The sequence below is a fragment of the Vicia villosa genome, linkage group LG3 (assembly GCF_029867415.1).
Source record: "Vicia villosa cultivar HV-30 ecotype Madison, WI linkage group LG3, Vvil1.0, whole genome shotgun sequence".
NCBI classification, from domain to species: domain Eukaryota; kingdom Viridiplantae; phylum Streptophyta; class Magnoliopsida; order Fabales; family Fabaceae; genus Vicia; species Vicia villosa.
The window spans coordinates 35,400,713-35,422,037 of NC_081182.1; positions in this window are offsets into that span (position 1 = coordinate 35,400,713).

The following is a 21,325-nucleotide window of genomic DNA, read 5'->3' on the forward strand; positions in this document are numbered from 1 at the left end:
GGTTTGTCCGCCTATTTTTTATATACTTTACTTTTATTTTTTTAATAAATTAATAATTTTTTTATCTTTTAATTAAAAATTTTCACTTATTTTTTAGAACATTTTTTATAAAGCATCTTTTAAACAATTTTACCTAAAAAATATTACATATATTTACAAATAAATGTATAAAATAAAACCATCAAGAATTTGAATTATTAGAGTTAACTAAAAAATGGTGAGCTTAAGACGAGACAAGCTTAACGAATAGGTGAGGCGGGTTATAGCGGGCGGCAAACTTTGGCAGGGCGGCTTAGGCAGGTGACGGATTTTGGTGGACGGCGGACCCGAAATCCCAACCCAACCAGCCATTTTTGGCGGATGCGCGGGTCAGCCCGGGGGGCCACCGCCCGTTTTGCCACCCCTAACCAGATCATATAATAATATCAAAAAAACCAACAAATATTACATAACCGGATCATATAATAATATCTAAAAAACCAAAATTGTTTCTTATAAGGAATCGAACACAAAATCTTTAAAAGACATCTCTTTGTTTTTACCACAAGACCAATGTACATTCATGATAAATAATTCTCATGATTTCCAGTAATATTAACAACTTTTGTACATAAATTTTTAACTATGTGATCTCAACTCCAAGTTCATTCAAGTTAAATGATATTTACACAAATTAATTTCTATTGTTAATAAAGTGACTATCATTTACAACTAGAAAAACCAATTTCTATTGTTAGTAAAGTGATCATTATTTACAACAAGATAGATCAATTTCTATTGTTAATTAAGTGACTATCATTTAATTTACAACTAGACAAATCAATTTCTATTATTAATAAAGTGATTATCATTTACAACTAGACAAATCAATTTCTATTGTTAGTAAAGTGATTATCATTTATAATTAGACAAATCAATTTCTATTGTGAATAAAGTGATTATCATTTACAACTAAACAAATCAATTTCTACGATTAGTAAAGTGACTATCAATAACAATCAGACAAATTAATTTTTATTGTTAGTAAAGTGGCTATCATTTACAAATAGACAAATCAATTTCTATTGTAGTAAATTGGCTGTCATTTAATTTGAAGAGACTTGGGTTCGAGACCCTATTATACAAATTTTGTATTTTTTGTTTTAAATTTATAATTTTTTAAGATTACTAGAAATAATGAGAATTACTTATTATGAATGTAATAGGTCTAGTGATAAAGATGTAAGACGTGGTTTAAAGGGTCTGAGTTAAATTCTTTATAAAAAACAATTTTGGCTTTTTTATATTATTAATTCATATTTAAAAATAAAAATCAATTTAGTATTTTAAAAAATGAAAAATTAATAAAATCTAATGTGGCAATCCAGTCACAGTTTAAAATTAGGAAAAAACGGTTAAAAAAATTAACAGAATGACCAATATGGTCCAATTAATTTTTTTAAAGGAAATCTAACGTGGCAGTCCAGTCAGTGTTTAAAATTAGAAAAAAAAACGGTTTAAAAAATATTAACAAAAAGACTAATATGGTCCGGTTAAAATTTGTAAGGGATTAATTCGAATCCATTTTATTGTGAAAGACTGATTTGAATTGTGTAATTTTTGTGAGGATCAAAATAGATCTTTACTCTCAAATTTATAAAATGAATGAAATATAACTAAAGTATAATAAGGCAGAGTATTTAATGCATGTTTGAAAAATTAATCAAATTGTATGTTGTTTGAATTCATAAAAGAATTTTGAAAAATAATTATAAGTGATTTAAGAATTCTAGGAGATCGGCCTTAAGATGAAGGGAAGCAACAATTCTTTTATAGTTTAGATCTCAAAGAAGAAGAGTATTTAAGAATGAGAGATTTTTACCTTATTTCTTTAATCAGATGCATATGTAAAGTAAAGTAATTGGTGAATAGATTCAAGGTAGTAATCGAGAAGGCAATCTCATAAAATCAAACAACCTTCATAAAAAGAAGATTAATATTGGAAGAGATATTGATGGCAAATGAGATGTCGGATAAATCTAAATAAAGATGAAATAAAACAATTTATTTAAGTTCAATTTCGAAGAAAAAAATAATAATTTTGTTAATTTAGACATTACTACAAAATATATCTTTGTAACATCATATCAGTATGTTATTTTGTCAACCATAGTACATCTTATTTTTAATGTATCTGATTTTTTTTTTACTAAAAGACTTTTCATCACAGTTCATATCAACCGAGGTTATGGATTAAGGGTTACAAACTTCGAATTCCAACATCAACATTTTTTTTAATAAAAAAAACGTGTGTCACTTAACATGTATGCAAAAATTGAAAAAATTTCAACTACAGTTGTTTTATCAACTAAGGTTATATGTCTCATATTTCATTACGGTTGGTATTTACAACTGAGGTGAAATTCTTTCCTACAAAATTAAAACACAGGTTCTTTTATTTCCTTCATAACACATGCCCTAGCGAGTCAGACGATAGTGATAGCAAAATCTTCATCATCTTCACATTCATTTCTTGGAACAAAAATCATTTCATTGTCTCTTCCTCCTCTTCGAAGTACGATACGTTAACTTTTTGTGTTTGTTATTTATTGTTTATTGTTCATTGTTCGTCGTTAATTTCTTGATCTCTCTCGCGATGTGGTGACATTTTCCTTTATGCGGTGTGGATTTATCATTTTGTTGTAGTTTGATTATTTTGTTTTTTGGTTTTATTCAGATTTACTATTGTTTTTGTTGCTATAAGGCTATGTTTTTGTTTTTTAATTTTGTTGTTATAACTCAATTACAAATGAATAAAGAAATTTGGTTATGAATATGCTTTAGGTTTGTTCCAAATGAAATTGTTGGGTTGTTCATTGATGTCATGAACTGTAGAGGCTGGTTATGAATATGCATTATGTTTTGGTGTTATATTGTGGTGATGGATATAATAGTATGCATATAATCCTATTAGTCTGTTGTGATTCTAGCATTAGTGTGTCATTCACATTAGTCTTTTGATATAAATTTCACAATTTTCTATGGACCGTAGTTGGATGAAAGTTGTTATATTAGGTCTGGTGTATGAGAAAGAAGTTTTTGAATCCCTTGAGTTCACATAACAGAATCTTCCTGACAATAATGGTCTCTTATATTGTCCTTGTGTTAATTGCGGGAATATTAAAAAACATTCAAAGGAAGAAATATTATATCACCTATGTTGTGATAAAATATATTAAAATTATATAACACGGATGTGGCATGGAGAAGTGGATAAAAATCGAAAATACGATATCACAAATGCATGAAGTCGATGAAGATATGGATGATTAACTAGAATATATGATATGTGATATTGGAGAATTGTCTTTTATGAAAGCCCATATTTATGATACTTTATGTAGTGATAAGGATGAGCCTTTATATAAGGAGTGCACAAGTTTTACTCGATTGTCTGTGTTGTTAAAATTGTTTAATCTGAAGTAAAAAAGTGAGTGGTCGGATAAAAGTTTCACGAAATTGCTTGATTTGTTGAAACAAATGCTACCAGAAGATAACAATTTTTCGGATCGTTGTTATGAGGCCAAGAAGATATTGTGTCCAATGGGTTTAAAGTATATTAAAATACATGTATGTTCTAAAGATTGCATATTATACAAGAAATAGTATGAAAATTTGGATCAATATTGTTGAGAATATGGTGAGTCGCGCTACAAGTTGAAGGACAACAATGGTGATGACAATGTAAGCAAGAAGCATCCTCCTACTAAAGTGCTATGGTACTTGCCAATAATTCAAGGTTCAAGAGACTTTATGCAAATACGAATGACACAAAGAATATTAGATGGCATGCAGATGAAAGAAAATGTGATGGAAACATTCGCCTTGTAGCTAATACTTTAAAATGGAAGAAAATTGATTCGTTATTTCCATATTTTTTCACTTGAGCCAAGAAACCTTAGGATTATGCTTCCCACAAATGGAATGAACCCCTCTGGTAATCTGAGTACTAACCATTCTTTGTGGCATTTCTTCTCACGATTTATAACATATCTCCTTGGTTCTGCATGAAGCGCAAGTATACGCTGTTAAGTATGACAATTTCTTGATCAAAATAATCTGGAAACAACGTAGACTTTTATCTAAGTCCATTAATTGAATATTTAAGAATTTTGTTGGAGGAAAGCGTTGATGTTAATGCTGCTTATTCTGATGAAAAGTTTAAGATGAGTGTAATGTTATTTTGCATAATCAACGACTTTCCTACATGTGGTAATTTGGTTGGATACAACATCAAAGGACATAAAGTGTATCCTATATGTAAATCTAATACATTTTCACCAATATGAGTTTGGAAAAAAGACCGTTTACCTTGGGAATCAGAAATTTCTAAAACCCAATCATCCTTATAGTAGATTGCAGTTTTTTAATGAAGAACATGAGTTTAAAATCGCTCCTAAACCTTTAACGGGCGATGAAGTTTTTCAATAACAAGAACATCTTATTATTGTCTTTTGAAATAATAAAAAGGCCTCGTTGAAAGAACTATTTGAAAAAAGAGTCCGGTGTTCTTTGATCTTCCATATTTGTCTAGCCTCGATGTAAGACATTGTCTCGATGTAATGCATGTGAAGAAAAATGTGCGTGATATTTTAACATGAACACTTCTAAACATTCCAAGAAGGGCTAAATATAGTAATAATTTTCGTTTACATATGATGAAGATGGGTATACGACAACAATTGACTCTAGAAGATCGAGGAAAAAAACCTATTTACTCCGACATGTCACACTCTATCTAAAAGGGAAAAGAAAAGTTTTTGTGAGAAATTGCATGGTATCAAAGTTCCCCAATGTTACTTATAAAACATCTAGAAACTTGTATCATTGAAATATCTCAAGTTAATTGGCTTAAAATCTCATGATTGTCATGTGTTCATGCAAAACTTCTACCAATGGCTATCTGTGGCATGAACCCAAAAAATGTAAGAGTAACTATAACTAGATTGAGCTTATTCTTAAATGCTATCTGTAAAAGTTCTTGATTTCAAAAAATTAGATGAATTAGAAGATGGGACTACAATAATCTTGTGTCAATTAGAGATGTATTTTCCTCCATCATTTTTTCACATTATGATTCACTTACTCATTTATCTAGTTAGAGAAATCAGATTGTATGGTCCAATTTATTTAAAGTGGATGTATCCAATATAGCGATACATGAAGATCTTTAAAGGATATACAAAGAATCTTCAATGACCAGAAGCTTCGATCATTGAAAGGTACATCACATAAGAAGCTGTTGAGTTTTGTTCAAACTATTTTTCGGAAACAGAGTCTATAGGAATTCCAAAGTCTCGTCATGCTGACACATATAGAGGTAAAAGTACTCAAGGTTTAAATGTTAAATCAATGGCTCAGGATGTAGTTCTTCAAGCATATTTCCATATATTGAATAATGATGAAATTTAACCTTACCTAGCTAGCTACTCACAAAAGAGTTATGAAGAAAAAATATCCCCGAATGAGTGAAAAGTGATTTTTGACAGTGGATCTGAGATAATTAAATGTTTTTCATACATACCAAAATTTATCCCCGAGTGAGTGAAAAGTGGTCTTCAAGCACATTTCTATTCATAAGTTGGTATAATAAAAGGATTTCTAATGATGATAGTGCATCTAAGATAATTAAATGTTTGTCGTACAGGCCAAAATTTAATGTGATAACTTGGACTGCATACGACCTTAGTAATTTTTCCTTTTAAACAAAAGTAAAATATGACTGTATTACAATTAAAAATTTGGGGATTATGGTTGAGGTTGAATCAATGTATTTCTCTATTTCAAAAGATAAGAATTCTATATTGGCATCTAAAGCATTCTATGGTGACATTGAGGAGATTTTGGAGATTGATTATGTTATTTTCAAAGTACCTTTATTTAAATGCAAGTGGGTTCCCAATTAAAATGGTCTACAAACGGATGAATTAGGATTCACACGGGTTGACCTTGGCAAGGCAACTTATATGACCAAACCATTCATCATGGGTACTAGATCAAAACAAGTTTTTTATGTGACAGACCCTTCGGACTTATCGAGGAGATGGTCAATTATTCTCCAAGGAAAATACATTTGTCACAGTGATAAATTTTTTGATATTCCTTCTACTCCTTCTTACACAACACAAGTACGTATTTCATATGAAGAAGTTGATAGAGATGACGTGCATGCTATTCGTAACAATCATCAAGAAGTCATATGGGAAAATTAACAGGTAAGTATTTTTTATTCTTTAATTATAATTTATTGTAAGATATAATTTATAAGGTTATTTACTAACAAGTATTATTATTTAAAATTATAAGTGTTTAAAGTCAAGACACCAAGAGACAAGACACTAAGATACCAATATACTATTATTTAATGTAATGATGTGTAAATTGTAGGTTATTTTGTGTCATTTAGATTTTGGTGTAATATATAATTTTTGGTTCTTAATGCAGTTTTTGGTCTTATCACTACTACAAATAATGAGGAATGCTATATGTACACTCCAATTATGACACTATATGCTACACATACTCGATCTCCATACTTAGAATAATGTCATGATGTTGAAGCTCTTGTGGAACCTGAGTACGAAGGCCGATAACTTGTGGGTGAAGTGGATTCACATTTACTATATGAAACATGTTAATCTTATGGAGCTGCAAATCAGGCCGAGCTATTCATGGATCATGAAAGCCATCTTGCATCAGCGTACTAGTGTGGATAATTTGAGGAAAGATTAGGACAACATGGTCACTGATTAGTGCATCTTGATGCACATTCTCCTATGTTTGTACTTAGGCATTTCTATGGTTTGTTTTGTTTATTTTTCTATTTTATAATGTTTTTATAATTCAGTTTATTTTTATTGTTATTTGATTTTCGTACTTTATTTTTGGCATTAGCAGTCTGCACTAAAATGATCATAACCGGAGCTATGTGAATCAGATCGACACGTTCTAATAATCTCCGAAAAGCTAAGAGAAAGAGCTACAACTTTCATGTTGGAGTCAAAGGCAGATTTGGAGTACATAATTCCTAGAATTCCGTTAAAATTGCATCATTAAATATATTTTTGTTTTGGGGTCATTTGTTATGGGCATGGTAATGTATTTGACCCATTTGAGTTGTAAACTGAATTGGTTGTTTTCTCTAGTACCTAGGTCTGGTCGTACTGTTCATTCACGTTGAGTCACTATTCACGAAATTATTTTGAAGGCTTGTACGAATTCCTATGGAGAACTAATTCCTTGGAGTTGATCTACTGTATTCAAGTTCTAAACTTTGAGATTATTATAATGCTCAAATGAATTTTGATTTCCTTTCAAGTTCTTCCTATAAATCGTTTGCTTAATTCGTATACAATCGTTTGCTTAATTCGATTGTTGTTATAGGATAGAGATTGTTAAATTCGATTGATTGTGTTCCTTAAATTATAGTCACTTTTTAACTTTGCTTAATTGTTAATTCGCGTAATGTCTAACCGAATGCTTAATTCGGCAAACAAGAATATAATTGAAACAATATCTTTCACGCTTGTTTGATTGGTGTTGTAATCAAATGGGATTGAGAAGTCGTTTAGAGAATTGAACATATAGTAATCGATGATGAGTAGGAACCCGAATCAATAGAACAACTTATTTTATAATCGCTTATTTCATAATCACTTAATTGCATTGTTTATTAAATCGATCCTAAACCCCCACCCCTAAATTGATTTACTGTTGGTTATAAGTAATAATCAAGAATCCTTGTGAGAACGATATTCGAGTTATCGTTATCGCTAAACTATAGTTTTCATAAAAATACTCGTTTTTAATCCGTGCGCGACAGCGGATCAGTCACAAACAAGAAATTCATTACGAAGACGATGTATTTGCAGATGCGGACTATAGATTTAATACAGGATAGATGGAAAAAAAATCTGATTAGTGGAAATGTTGCGAGACCTAGAGTGTTGATGATTTTGTGGCTCACGTGTCATGGGATATTGCCTACAAAAAATAGGCTATATGGTTTGGTGTTTTGACCGATGATCGGCGTAGCTTCTACCTTCATGCTGAAACTATAAACCATTTGTTCTTTGGATGCACTGTGATAAAAAAATATTTGGTGCAAAGTGTTGGCTTGGGTACAAGTACTACATGATCCTAGGGAATGGCAAGAAGAGTTAAATTGAATTATCCAACACTATAAAGGCAAAAGGTGGAGGGTTAATCTTCTCAAATGGCCATTGCAGAGACAATTTATTATTTATAGAAGTATATGAATGATGTTTGCTTTGGTAATAATATAGATATTACTAAAATAGGGGATAATAATTTAGAGATGATTATTTATAGAGGGTGTTATAGCAAAAAGTTAAGAACACACATAGCGCGTCTAATGGTCTAGTGTTGTTAGATTTGATAGTTTTGTCGTTTTAGGGGGTTGGATCCGAGCGATCGTCTTGTATTTCTTTGTTTCTTAATTTATACAAAGTTTATTTTGATTAAAAAAACTCACAATAAAATATTATAATATAAACTTAATAATCATATTTTTTATCAAAACTAATTTTTAATAAATTTAAAATTCAATAAAAATAAATAAACTAATTTACATGTCTTTATCTAATTCATTCTTTAATTTTAAAAAATATCAAAATAAAATTTTGATCTTCCAAAACTTTTGGATGACTCCTTTACGTGGTTATGCACTTGCTCGTGCCTTTTACTTGAAACGGACAAGTAGTAAATGGATATTCAAAGATATTGAGATGTATCGTGCCTTTTACTTGAAACGGACAAGTAGTAAATGGATATTCAAAGATATTGAGATGTATATATGGGGTTGTGATTTTGTAAGCAATCAAGTACTCTAGAGAATCATCACATATTATTGAAATGAAAATTCAAATTTCATAGTGATTCCTTCAATGAAATGGTCATAATATATAGTACACCTTCCTTATTGTCTTTCACGTGTAAATATTCTTCAACACTCTTTTTCCTTGTCTGCTTCACAATTGCACAGTGTATCATCATGCCTTGCTTTGGAATGGAAAACACAGAATGGGAGGGTCTGTCATCTGTGTGCCTTGTATATATTGGTTCAGCAAATTTTTTCCTTCATGAATAATTACCCTTCACAACTAGAATGGGGAAAAATAACTCCCACGTTCAAAAAAATAAGACATAAAAAAAATTCACTTCTCAAAATTTGTGTTTTATAAAGTATGCCAAGCAAGGGCAGAGCCAGAAAACATAGGATATGGGGAATATATATATATATATATATATATATATATATATATATATATATATATATATATATATATATATATATATATATAAAACAGTGTACATACCAATGTAAAATATATTATTTTTTAATGTAAAGTATGTATTATTGTATAATAATTTTTGAAAATATCTTACCCCACGCTTTGGATATCTCACCCATCATATGAGTTGTCAAAATTGTTCATCTGTTTCTATAGATGTACTTTCGGAAGAATTTTTTATAAAAAAATTTAGTTTTTTTTAGGTGCATCTACGGATGCTTAAAACATAGTAAAATCTTAAGTAACTACATCTACGGAAGGTCTTGAAAATAGAGTGTTATGTAAATGTACTATGGAATATTCTGTTATATTTTCAAATCAATTACATTTCACTCATAAACTCAATTTTTTTAAACAAAAATAAAACATCAAATTATAATACATCAAAGTAATCGGAAAACCTCAATTGCACCACTTTGATTTACTATAATTTGATGTTCTAATTTTGTTATAAAAATTAAATTTTAGAATAAGATATAATTGATTTAAAATATAATACAATATTCCATAAATATATCTACCGATCACTCTATTTTCAGAATCTTTCGTAAATCCATAAATGTAACTATGGAATATTGCATTTAGTTCAACTAGATGACTGTAATTATAAACTGTTAAAACTATAAAATTTTAGGATCGACTGAAACTATCAATATTTATTATGGACACTATTATAACATTCGTATTGATATAATACATAATATAGTTTAATATATATATATATATATATATATATATATATATATATATATATATATATATATATATATATATATATATATATATATATATATAAAAGTTAATAAATTCTATTTAAGTGTTGAAATGACATTGTGTTTTAAGAGTCCAATAATTAGCAATTGTCTCGTTTAAAAAATATTTAACTATGTTTTATATTCATAGTTTTGGAGAATTTAATATGAAAAATTAGTAACAAAAAATTGATATCAATTGACATTAAATATTATATAGGCTAAATTATATTTTTGGTCTTCCTATTTTTGTGTTTTCACGATTTTAATCCTTCTATTTTATTTTTATTAAACACTTTTTGTCTCTCATCTTCACTTCCTCACTTTGACGGAAAATGCTTAATGTTAAGGAAATATTAAAACAAGAAAGGCAAGAATAAATCTCAACCATTCAATATCACAACCACCCCATGATTCCTATTAAAAAGGAAATTAAATTAAAAATAAATTTAAAAATATCCACTAAATTAATGACATTTGTACATTCTTGTGTTTCTTATTCAAATACTTTCGTACTAAATAGCATTACTCCACTTTGACTATAAAAAACGCTTATGTATCACATTTTTAAATACGTTTTTTGTCCCTCATCATCACTTTTGATCGTCCATCTTGACTTGAGGATGAACTACCTATTTTAAAAAGTGACACATAAATTTTTTTTAACCCAAAATGAGGATGAAGAACCAAACGTGTTTAAAAACAAAATATAGAAACTAAAATTGTGAAAACACTAAAATATGAGATAAAAATGTAATTTAGCCTATTATATATTAGGAACTTGTACATATTAATATTATATATATATATATATATATATATATATATATATATATATATATATATATATATATATATATGTATGTGTGGAAAATTAGTGGGAGCAAGGGCATGATGCTTCAAGTAGCTCCGTCTCTGATGTCAAGGTCTAACTTGCGGGACCGACTGACCAAAAGTCTTAGAAAAGGATTTGTAGAATCCTCTAACATATGTCCCTAAGAAGATTTTAGGATCCCATACACTAAATTATCACTATAAAGCCTAACAAATGTCGTAGATTCAGATGTTCACTATTCAAATCTGAATAATGAAGAAACAATGTTTCGACAAAATGTAGAAGCATTACTACGAAACGCGCATACATTAACGTCCAAATCACCACGATTCTTTCAAACATCATGGTGACATCTTTAAACTTAGACGTTAATTTTTTTAAATTAAAAATTGTTAGGATATAATAACGATTGATGACTTCACTGTGGTGATACAATCAAGCTTTTATGGGTTCGAACCTCAGCGCCCTCAAATATTTTATTTCTTTAATGAAAAAGAACGAACCAACACATGAACCAACTCCCATTCCCCGCCAAGTCGAACCATGACCCTGATACTGCATGTTGACGAGTCGAGAAAAGCGAGAGCAACAACATACACTCAGGGTATGTTTTGATTGGTGGTATGTGATGGAATGGGAGTGGAATGGTAACTAATGAGGTTCCATTGTTTGGATTAGTTAATAATGGATGGAATGGAATGGAACATGATGGAATACATTCCATCCAATTCCCCCATTTTTTGTTCCATCCAATTTGGGGTGTATGAGATGGAATGAGATATTTTAAAAAAATAACCAAACAATGGAGGGGGATATATATTTCATTCCGTTCTGCTCCATTCCGCTCCGCTCCGTTATGTTCCATCAATCCAAACATAGCCTCAATGTTGCAGGACCACACGAGTCGAGAAAAGCGAGAGCAACAACATACACTCAATGTTGCAAGACCACAAGAGAGGGAAACACTACATTTCTAACAAAAACCTTAATACATCAGGCAGAGCCGACTCAATGAGACAGAAGATCACATTCTAATTTAAAAAATGGGCCTAAATTCTTTTTTAAAAAAAATACAATTATAATAAATAAAAATGGCACAAATAAAAATATATAATTATGTATTAATAAATCAAATTTAATTATAATTATTTAGATTTTGATCAATCTCATTTTTTTTATTATATTAAAATTTTATCATAACATTTTTTTTGTTTATTGAATTTTTTATATTAATTTATATATTAATTAATATTAATGTAAAAAAGTTTAAATTTTTCAAAAATTTGGGGCTTCTAAATTTTGAGACCCTATTCTATTCTGTAGAGCCTCTTGCTCCTGCACACGATGGGGTCTGACATCATGTATATGAATTTTCTCTCTTATAAATTTAATATTTAATTCATTTATAAACAATATGAAACTTTTCTTTTTGATCAACACAACACTATGAAACTTAATCACTCACGCTCGCCGCTAATCGTAAACATACTAGTACATTTTATCTTTCTATAGTACGTAAATCAAGAGAAAAAAAAAAGGTAAGAAAAGGAGTGAAAAGTAGACCGGAAAATTATACAATTTGTATCTTTTTATATTTATTTATTTTTTCTTGCATTGCGCACATTCTCATTCAATTTATATTTTATATTTCATATTTATATTTTCCTTGCATAGTGACATTCATAGTATTATGGCTGGCAAGACGGGCGGTGGCTCGCCGGGCCGGTCCGCGCACCCGCTTAAAATGGCGGATTGAATTGGGATTTTGAGTCCGCCGTCCACCAAAACTCGCCCCTCTAAAATCCACCGCACGCCTAAGCTCGCCCCTTTAAAGCCTGCATCACCTATTTGTTAAGCTCATTTCACCTTAACTCCGTCATTTTTTAGTTAATTCTAGTAATTCAAATTCTTGATGGTTTTATTTTATACATTATTTGTAAATATATGTAATTTTTTTTAGGTAAAATATATTTAAAAGATGCTTTATAAAAAATAGGTGAAAAGTTTAATTGAAAGGTAAAAAAAGACTATTAATATATTAAAAAGTAAAAGAAAAATAAAGGCTAAATACTCATTTTAGTTCCTTAACTATACTCCTAGGTTCAGTTTGGTCCCTTAACTTTTTTTCATGTTATTTTGGTCCTTTAACTTTCAAAATGTTTCATTTTAGTCATTTTTGTCTTATTAGTGACAGATTTAACGACCAATTTCAAATTTTTTCCGTCGCTAATTAGACAAAAATGACTAAAATGAAACATTTTGAAAGTTAAGGGACCAAAATGACACGAAAAAATTAAGGGACCAAATTGAACCCAAGGATATAGTTAAGGGACCAAAATAAGTATTTTGCCAAAAATAAATTAAAAAATAGGCGGGTAAGTCCGCCGCCCGCCAACCCACCACCTTAGCGAGGCAGGCATGATTTTTATACCCATTTTACTTGGCGGGTTTGCCCGCCCTGCTTGCTTTTTGGCGTGCGGCCCGTTTTGCTACCCCTACAGAAGATGATCAATACATTTAATAACTTTAAGAAATTTATGTTTTTCTCTAATAAACACTAGCTATGCATTTATGAAAAGAAACATGGAATGATTTTATAAATTAAAATACATTGAAAAGGTAAATAAAATTATAAAATTCCGTCCATATCTTTTGTGTTAAATGATGATTTTTATTTATTAAAATATTTTAGAATATTAATTAAAGTATAAAAATAACGAATCTACCGATAATTTAAAATGAAATTTATATTTGAAAATAATATTCTTTAAAGTATAACTTTTATTCAAATATAAAGAAGATTTTATTTTTAAAAATACCAAACAAAGAAAATGAAAGGTCAATTTTCTCTAATTTTTTAGAAGAAAAAACTAACTATAAAGTTTTTATAGAAAAATCACCCGAAAAATAAAAGGAATAAATCCTACATAGTTAGTTCGGGTAGCTAGTTAAGGAACAAATATAAAAAAAAAATGGAAATCATAAAACAAAAAAGAAAAAAAAACCTAGCATAAGAAAATCAAAGTGAAAAAGTTGTTAAAAGAATTTAATAGGACATCAATATCATTAGAATTTAATGGTGTAGTTTATATGAGAAGAAAATCAAATGTTTGTTGAAGAAGGAAGGTAAGGTCACACTCACACAAAAGTGTTGAAGAAGGAAGGTACAGATACACTCACACGAAAATGGTTTTAATAAAATAAAATAAAACAAATATGAGATATTATTCATTCATGAGATTGATGATTATTTAATAAAAATATAATAAAAAATTCATGTTTGAAGAAGATCTTCAAACAAAAAGTACGAATAGAGTACAATTACTTATCATCATCTTTTGGTTTTTATCTCAATGATTGATTAAGAAACTTATTTTATTTTATTTTTTCAAAAATAAAGAAAAAAAGTAATTTTATTATTGTTTTTCGTGTCATTTCTTATCTTTTATCCAACACATGATAGTAGTAACACAACTACACGAGTAAATTATAGAAATAAATCAAGCACATAAGCAAATATGATATCATTACTATCTCTATAATTTTTTTTGGAAACTAATGTAATATTATTAACTAATATTTTTGGTGTATATATTATTAAAATTATTTTTGAATAGAAATTGAAGCAAAAATTGAGATGTTGAAACCTAGAAGTTAAAAGGAGGTGTCAATAGTATAACTATATATTTATACTACTGTTTTAGTTTGGTCCAATTTTATAATTAGGTCCAATACATGTATGAGGAAACTCCTATATTATAGTTATGTTTATGATTTATGGTTATTGAAGTATTATTACACTTAGAATAACAATATAAATGTTTTTACTTACGGTTGTATCTTAAATATCATTCTTTCTAGTTAAAATTTTAAACATTCTTTGTCAAGGTCCTTATTTTTTTTTAAATAGGTTATTTATATTTTGGTTTATGAAATTGTTGGAAAAAAATCAAATTAACTAATGATATTTATTCATAAGTATCCCTTTGTATAAAAGATAATTTAAGGTACATTGATTTGTTAAAAAATAAGGGACTGGACAACACGACTTTAATTATCATGTATTTGATTTTAAAAATATACATAAAATAGGACATGTAACATCCCAAATTCTCTAAGCATGATAATAAGGATTAATGAACCTAATGACAATAAAGAAAAGAGAAGTTAGTAGAAATTCTAAGGATTTGGTTAGAATGAAACAAAATGGCAAACCGACCATTGTTGCGTAGTTTGAGGGCATTTTGGTCTTTGTACAAATTAAATAAGAAACTTAAGGGTTGTTTGGATTCTACGCATCATTCCATCATTTGAACAAAAACATATTTTGTTAAGAGAAAAAGGAAGAAAACGTGGAAAGGAGGAGGAAAAGGAAAATAGTTCTTCCAAGCTTCATTCATTCATCATGCATGCTTCAAGAATCAAACCTAGCTGTAAATTGCTCTTCTTCCATTGTCGATTTCAGTAGCATCATCGTTAATTAAGGTGAGTTCCATTATATAGAACTTAGGTAGGAAATTGGGGGTAATTGCATGTGTTGGGTAGATTGAGAATGATGCATTGCATGTTTAATTAGATTATTAGAGAAATGTGTTTCTATGATGATAATATGTGTCTCGGATTGTTGATACATGTGGGGTTCAGATTGGGATGGATTAGGGTGTGTTAGAATCCTTTTGGGTCTGGTTTTTATGCAGGAAAAATGTAGCATTTTTGTCTCTGGTTCAGTGTGCAATCAATTGGAGAGGGAGTCCAATCGATTGCTCACATGTGAAAATGTGTTATTTTGCTTATGTTTCAGTGTGTGATCGATTGGAGGGGTGATGCAATCGATTGCTCAATGTGAAAAATGAGATTTTTTATGTTCTACTTCAGGTGCAATTGAGTGCAAGGATGTACAAATCAATTTACACATGACTGAAAGTGACCTTTTATTGTTTCGACCATAACTTGAGTTTTGCAAAATAGGTAATAATCAGAGAATTTCAAAGCAAACATTTAGCTAACACCTATACACAAGATGATCAAATGGTTCACATTGAGTACAACAGATGTGAGGGGTTTTTAATACATTTCTCTTGCATAATCAACTCCCGAATTCGAATTTGGTTGCAACGACCATTTTCTTTTTATTTTGATTTTTATCTATATTTTCCATTTTCTTTAAAATATTAAAGTTCAGCGGCGACCCTTTATTTATTTTGAGCGTTCCTTACGCTCGAGAATTTTTCATGGCGCGCCAGCTGGTGACTCTACTGGATCAAACGATTTTTGTAAAGTGTTTGTAGCGCTTTAGAATAACGGAAGCAAATAATTTTTTTTGGGTCAAGAGAGAAAGTGAGAAAAACGTGGAAGTTGTTATTAGAATGGTTTAATTAAATTTTTATTTATTTTTAATTCATTGCTTATATGTCAAAAGGGTTGATTTTAATTGGATGATAATGAAAAGATATTTTACATTGTCAGTGCATTTCAATTAATCTCTTTACTTTTTTATATGACCTATAATTATATGTTATTTTTCCATAAAAAAATACGAAGTGTTAATAATGAATTAATTAATTTTTTAAGGAGAAAACTTAGATACAATTCTTTAGGTCTGGTTTATACTATTTTTCAATAAAAATATGACAATTGTACTTAAATATAATTTATAGAGTAAAAATAGGAGAAAATTACATATGTATAAGAAAATTATACACTTCTTATATTTCTATTGAAAAATAATACAAACCACACCTAAATAATTGTATTTAAGTTTTTTTAATTAAAGTAACGTGTATTTGAGAATAAACAATAAAAAATAAATTTGAGGCACTTGTACCAAAATAATACTCTAACAGAATATATATATATATATATATATATATATATATATATATATATATATATATATATATATATATATATATATATATATATATATATATATATATATATCACCAAGGTATAATTTAAAAATAAATATAGCTTATTTTTCTCCTAAAACATAGGCTATTTATATGACCTTTTGATCGAGTACTCTTAACGGTTGAGATTTGATGTCAAATTAAATTTTAATACATTAATGTGACTATTAATTTCTCTCTCTCGATGAATCCAATGGTTGATATTTGTTCCTCTTATCTCTCATTTTAAAATGCTCTCACTTGATATATATATATATATATATATATATATATATATATATATATATATATATATATATATATATATATATATATATATATATATATATATATATATAGGAGCGTATCCGGTGAGAACTGATATATATATATATATATATATATATATATATATATATATATATATATATATATATATATATATATATATATATATATATATATTTATATATATATATATATATATATATATATATATATATATATATATAGGAGCGTATCCGGTGAGAACTGATATCTATTGTGAGAAATGAGAATTAATAATATTAACCTTCTGATTTAATTAACGCTTCAGATTTCTTTATTTCATATAAAGATCATCTCACTGAATTATTTCCATGATACTTAATATTTAAAAATTTCATAAATAAAAAATCTTATCATAATTATTTTTTATTTATTATACTAATATTTGATATAAATAAAGATTAATATTTTCCTTATGCTAATATTTGGTATAAATAAAGACTAATATATATTTTTTAATTTCAAAAAATTAAATAAATAATAAATTTTTAGTTTGCCAATATATAATAAGCACCATAATTAACATATTATTATTAGAATAGTAAAATTTATTTAAAATGCTAGTAACTTATAAATATGTAAAAGTAAATTTTTTAAATTTGCTAATAAATAAATCAACTCAATTAAAATATAGTTGATAATTTTAATTATTTTTATTTTAAATAGTCACAATAATAAAACATTCAAAGTAATTACTCCAAGAGTAACTTACTTCAAATTTAGACTATTACGTGTGTATAATATATATATATATATATATATATATATATATATATATATATATATATATATATATATATATATATATATATATATATATATATATATATATATCAACTCAATAATAAATGCTATTACTCAATTAAAATATATTCTTACTCCAAGAGTAACTTACTTCAAATTTAGACCAATTAAAATGATTCTTATAAGAAGTAATAGTTTTCTCTCCCCACATTTAATTACTTATTATTTTTAACCATTAGATTGAGAAGTAATATCCCTTATATATATATATATATATATATATATATATATATATATATATATATATATATATATATATATATATATATATAGGGATGTCGATGGGGTAGGGCGGGGGCGGGGATACATTCCCATCACAATCCCCGCCCCCTTATATATATATATATATATATATATATATATATATATATATATATATATATATATATATATATATATATATATATATATATATATATATATATATATATATATATATATATATATATATATATATATATATATATATATATATATATATATATATATATATATAGGGATGTCGATGGGGTAGGGCGGGGGCGGGGATACATTCCCATCACAATCCCCGCCCCCTTGAATCTATTCTCCATCCCCGCTTCGGATCTCCGCTACGGGGAATTTTTGTCCCCCATTCCCGTCCCCGCGGAGATCCATAAACATTATTATTTTAAAGCAAATTAATAGTAAAAGCTTTAAAAACTAACCACACGTAATTTAGAAATAATTCCTTTAAGATAAATATGTTGTTTTAACAATTTTTAATCTATAACATTTAGTGTCATGACCACCAAAATTGCAAACTAAAAAATTGAAATAATCATTTAGATCTCACTCATTTACTAACAATACATATATATTTTAAATTTGTGTTTAAGATTAATTATATGAAATGACAAATAAACTTACATGATAATTTAAAATTATATATAAATTAAGGACATTATGCTATTTTAGGCGGGACGAGGGATATTTACGCCACCCCGGTCCCCAAAGTGCCTTCGGGGAGACTTTGTTCCCTGTCCCCACGAGGGGAAAATTTCCCGTCTTTGGAGCTCCAAATAGGAAATCCCCACAGAGATCACTGCTAACGGAGGCAAGTTGACATCCGTATATATAGCATATCGAGTAGGAGCATTTTTATAATGAGAGATATGAGAGAAACAAATATCTACCATTAAATTAATCAAAAAAAATTATTAAATTATTAATGTGACTATTAATTTCTTTCTTAAACACTCATATTTGATATGCTCCATAAGATGACACCAAATTATTGACTCAAATTATGCATGTCTACTATCATTTTGTTTTACATTTCAACTATTGTGTTGATATTTTGTCTATATTTCAGGAAATTGACTATTTGAGAATCGTTCGCGAAGAAACGAAGCAAAACGAATGCAAACAGAAGAAATGAAGTAGTTTGCACTCAAGGCGGCCACCATGGCGTTCACCATAGAGGTGGCCACGAGTGGTCCACGTTCTAGCATACAAAAGACCAAGTTCTTGCCACTTGAAGAGTGTGGCGTTCGCGATGGAGGGTGTTGCGGTTGCCACACGTTGCAAAGACCAGACGGTTGGAAAGTAGGCTTTCTCTGTCAAGCACTCACTTCATTCTCTCCTAAATTTTCTACACCCACTTTGAAGTCTCCTTTGTGATTTTTTAGGGTTTTTGAAATCCTATATAAATACCACCATTTCACCATCTTGCAATGGATCCAAGCTTAGTTACAAAATGACACCATATACTATTGAATTTGTAAGCGATTAACTCTTTCCATCTGAGAGTTATCGCATAATTGATCAAGTTTATAATCGAGTTTGGAGAACTTTTATTCAAAGCTTAATCTTGCCGTCATTTTACTTTTCCCTTTAAGTTCCAGCACTTTACTTCCTGTACCAGCTTAAAGTCCACTCGGAGCAGGTTTTTATTTAATCGCATTATCTTTATTTTATCGTCTCTTTATTTTAATCACATAATCTTCTTCTACCTTTCTTTTAATTACACGTTTAAAGCTATTTTACTATGTCTATTTCATTTATCATATGATCGAATCAATCGCTTTAATTTATGTTATAGTCATGTCTAGCTAAATTTATAAGTGTTGGAATGTGAGGACCGTCGATTTGACGATACTCTAAATGGTTCTTCATTAAGAAATTCTATCGGGGTTGTTTTGGTTATAATCACAACTTTTCTAAACTTAGTTTTATTCGTTGCCACGAAAGTAGAATTATTTATATGTCGGATAGGATCGAAAGCTGTATGGTACAAAAGATTAAAGTTTCCTAGTAATTAATTCATAGAAACCGCTAAAACACTTTATCAACTAATTAGGAAGTCTAATATTTTTAGAAAGTGATTTTAAAATTATTTATGACATCGCGAGTTTATAGGTTTAAGATCCTGTTACCTGAGCGAAAGCTTGAAACCCTTTTAAGAAACTTTCCAATCAAAATTACTTTTTAACCGAGTAAAGAGTATAATTACTTCATATAGGTTTTATTTCTTTAAAAATAAGCCCCTGCCAAATAAAATTGGATGATATAATTTAGAGAGTAAAATTTGATTCTGACTACGCAAAAACAATAGTTCCGATTCAATTAATTTTTTTTTAAAGTAGAAAATATTGTACATTCAATTTATGAAGACCAATAATATTAACAATGGATGACTATGAAAGAATTGATGAAATGCATATTCCAACATTGCATTTGTAATATTAATTCAATTCTTTTAATTACTCTATTTGCACAACTCCAATCTTTATTTTAGTATAAATACCATAACAATAGAAAATGATAACTTGACTATTAAATCAGCACTCTTTATAGGTTATAGGTTAAATGATAACGATAGTATATGTTTAATTAAAATTTTCATTTTGAATTTTTAAATAACAAAACTATTTATTGAATTATTGTAATAAATTATTGATAATAAATTACTATTTTTATTTTCATTTTTGTTTAAGTTGTGAACTCTGCCAACAATATTAACATCTTGTATAAGTATATTTGTATAAGTATATTTATGCTTTTATTTTTATCATTGTTAATTTCTTCATCATTAACTTACTCATTAAACCAACTATCACCTAAATTTTCAATTTTTCTTAAAGTTATTTTTTTATGATTAGGCACTCTTTTTCTATCTCTCCGATTTTCAAATTTTAACCTACAGATTCAAATTTGTTAGTAAACATTCCTATCCTATTGTGCTATTTTCTTTGATTTCCATTATTTTTGCATGCTATTTATTTTTTAAAAAAGATATTGAAGTAAAGAAATATTAAATAAGAGAGAATATATTAATCTAGTTATTACATACAAATATTTATTATTTGCAGCCATTATTTTTGCATGTTATTTATTTTTTAAAAA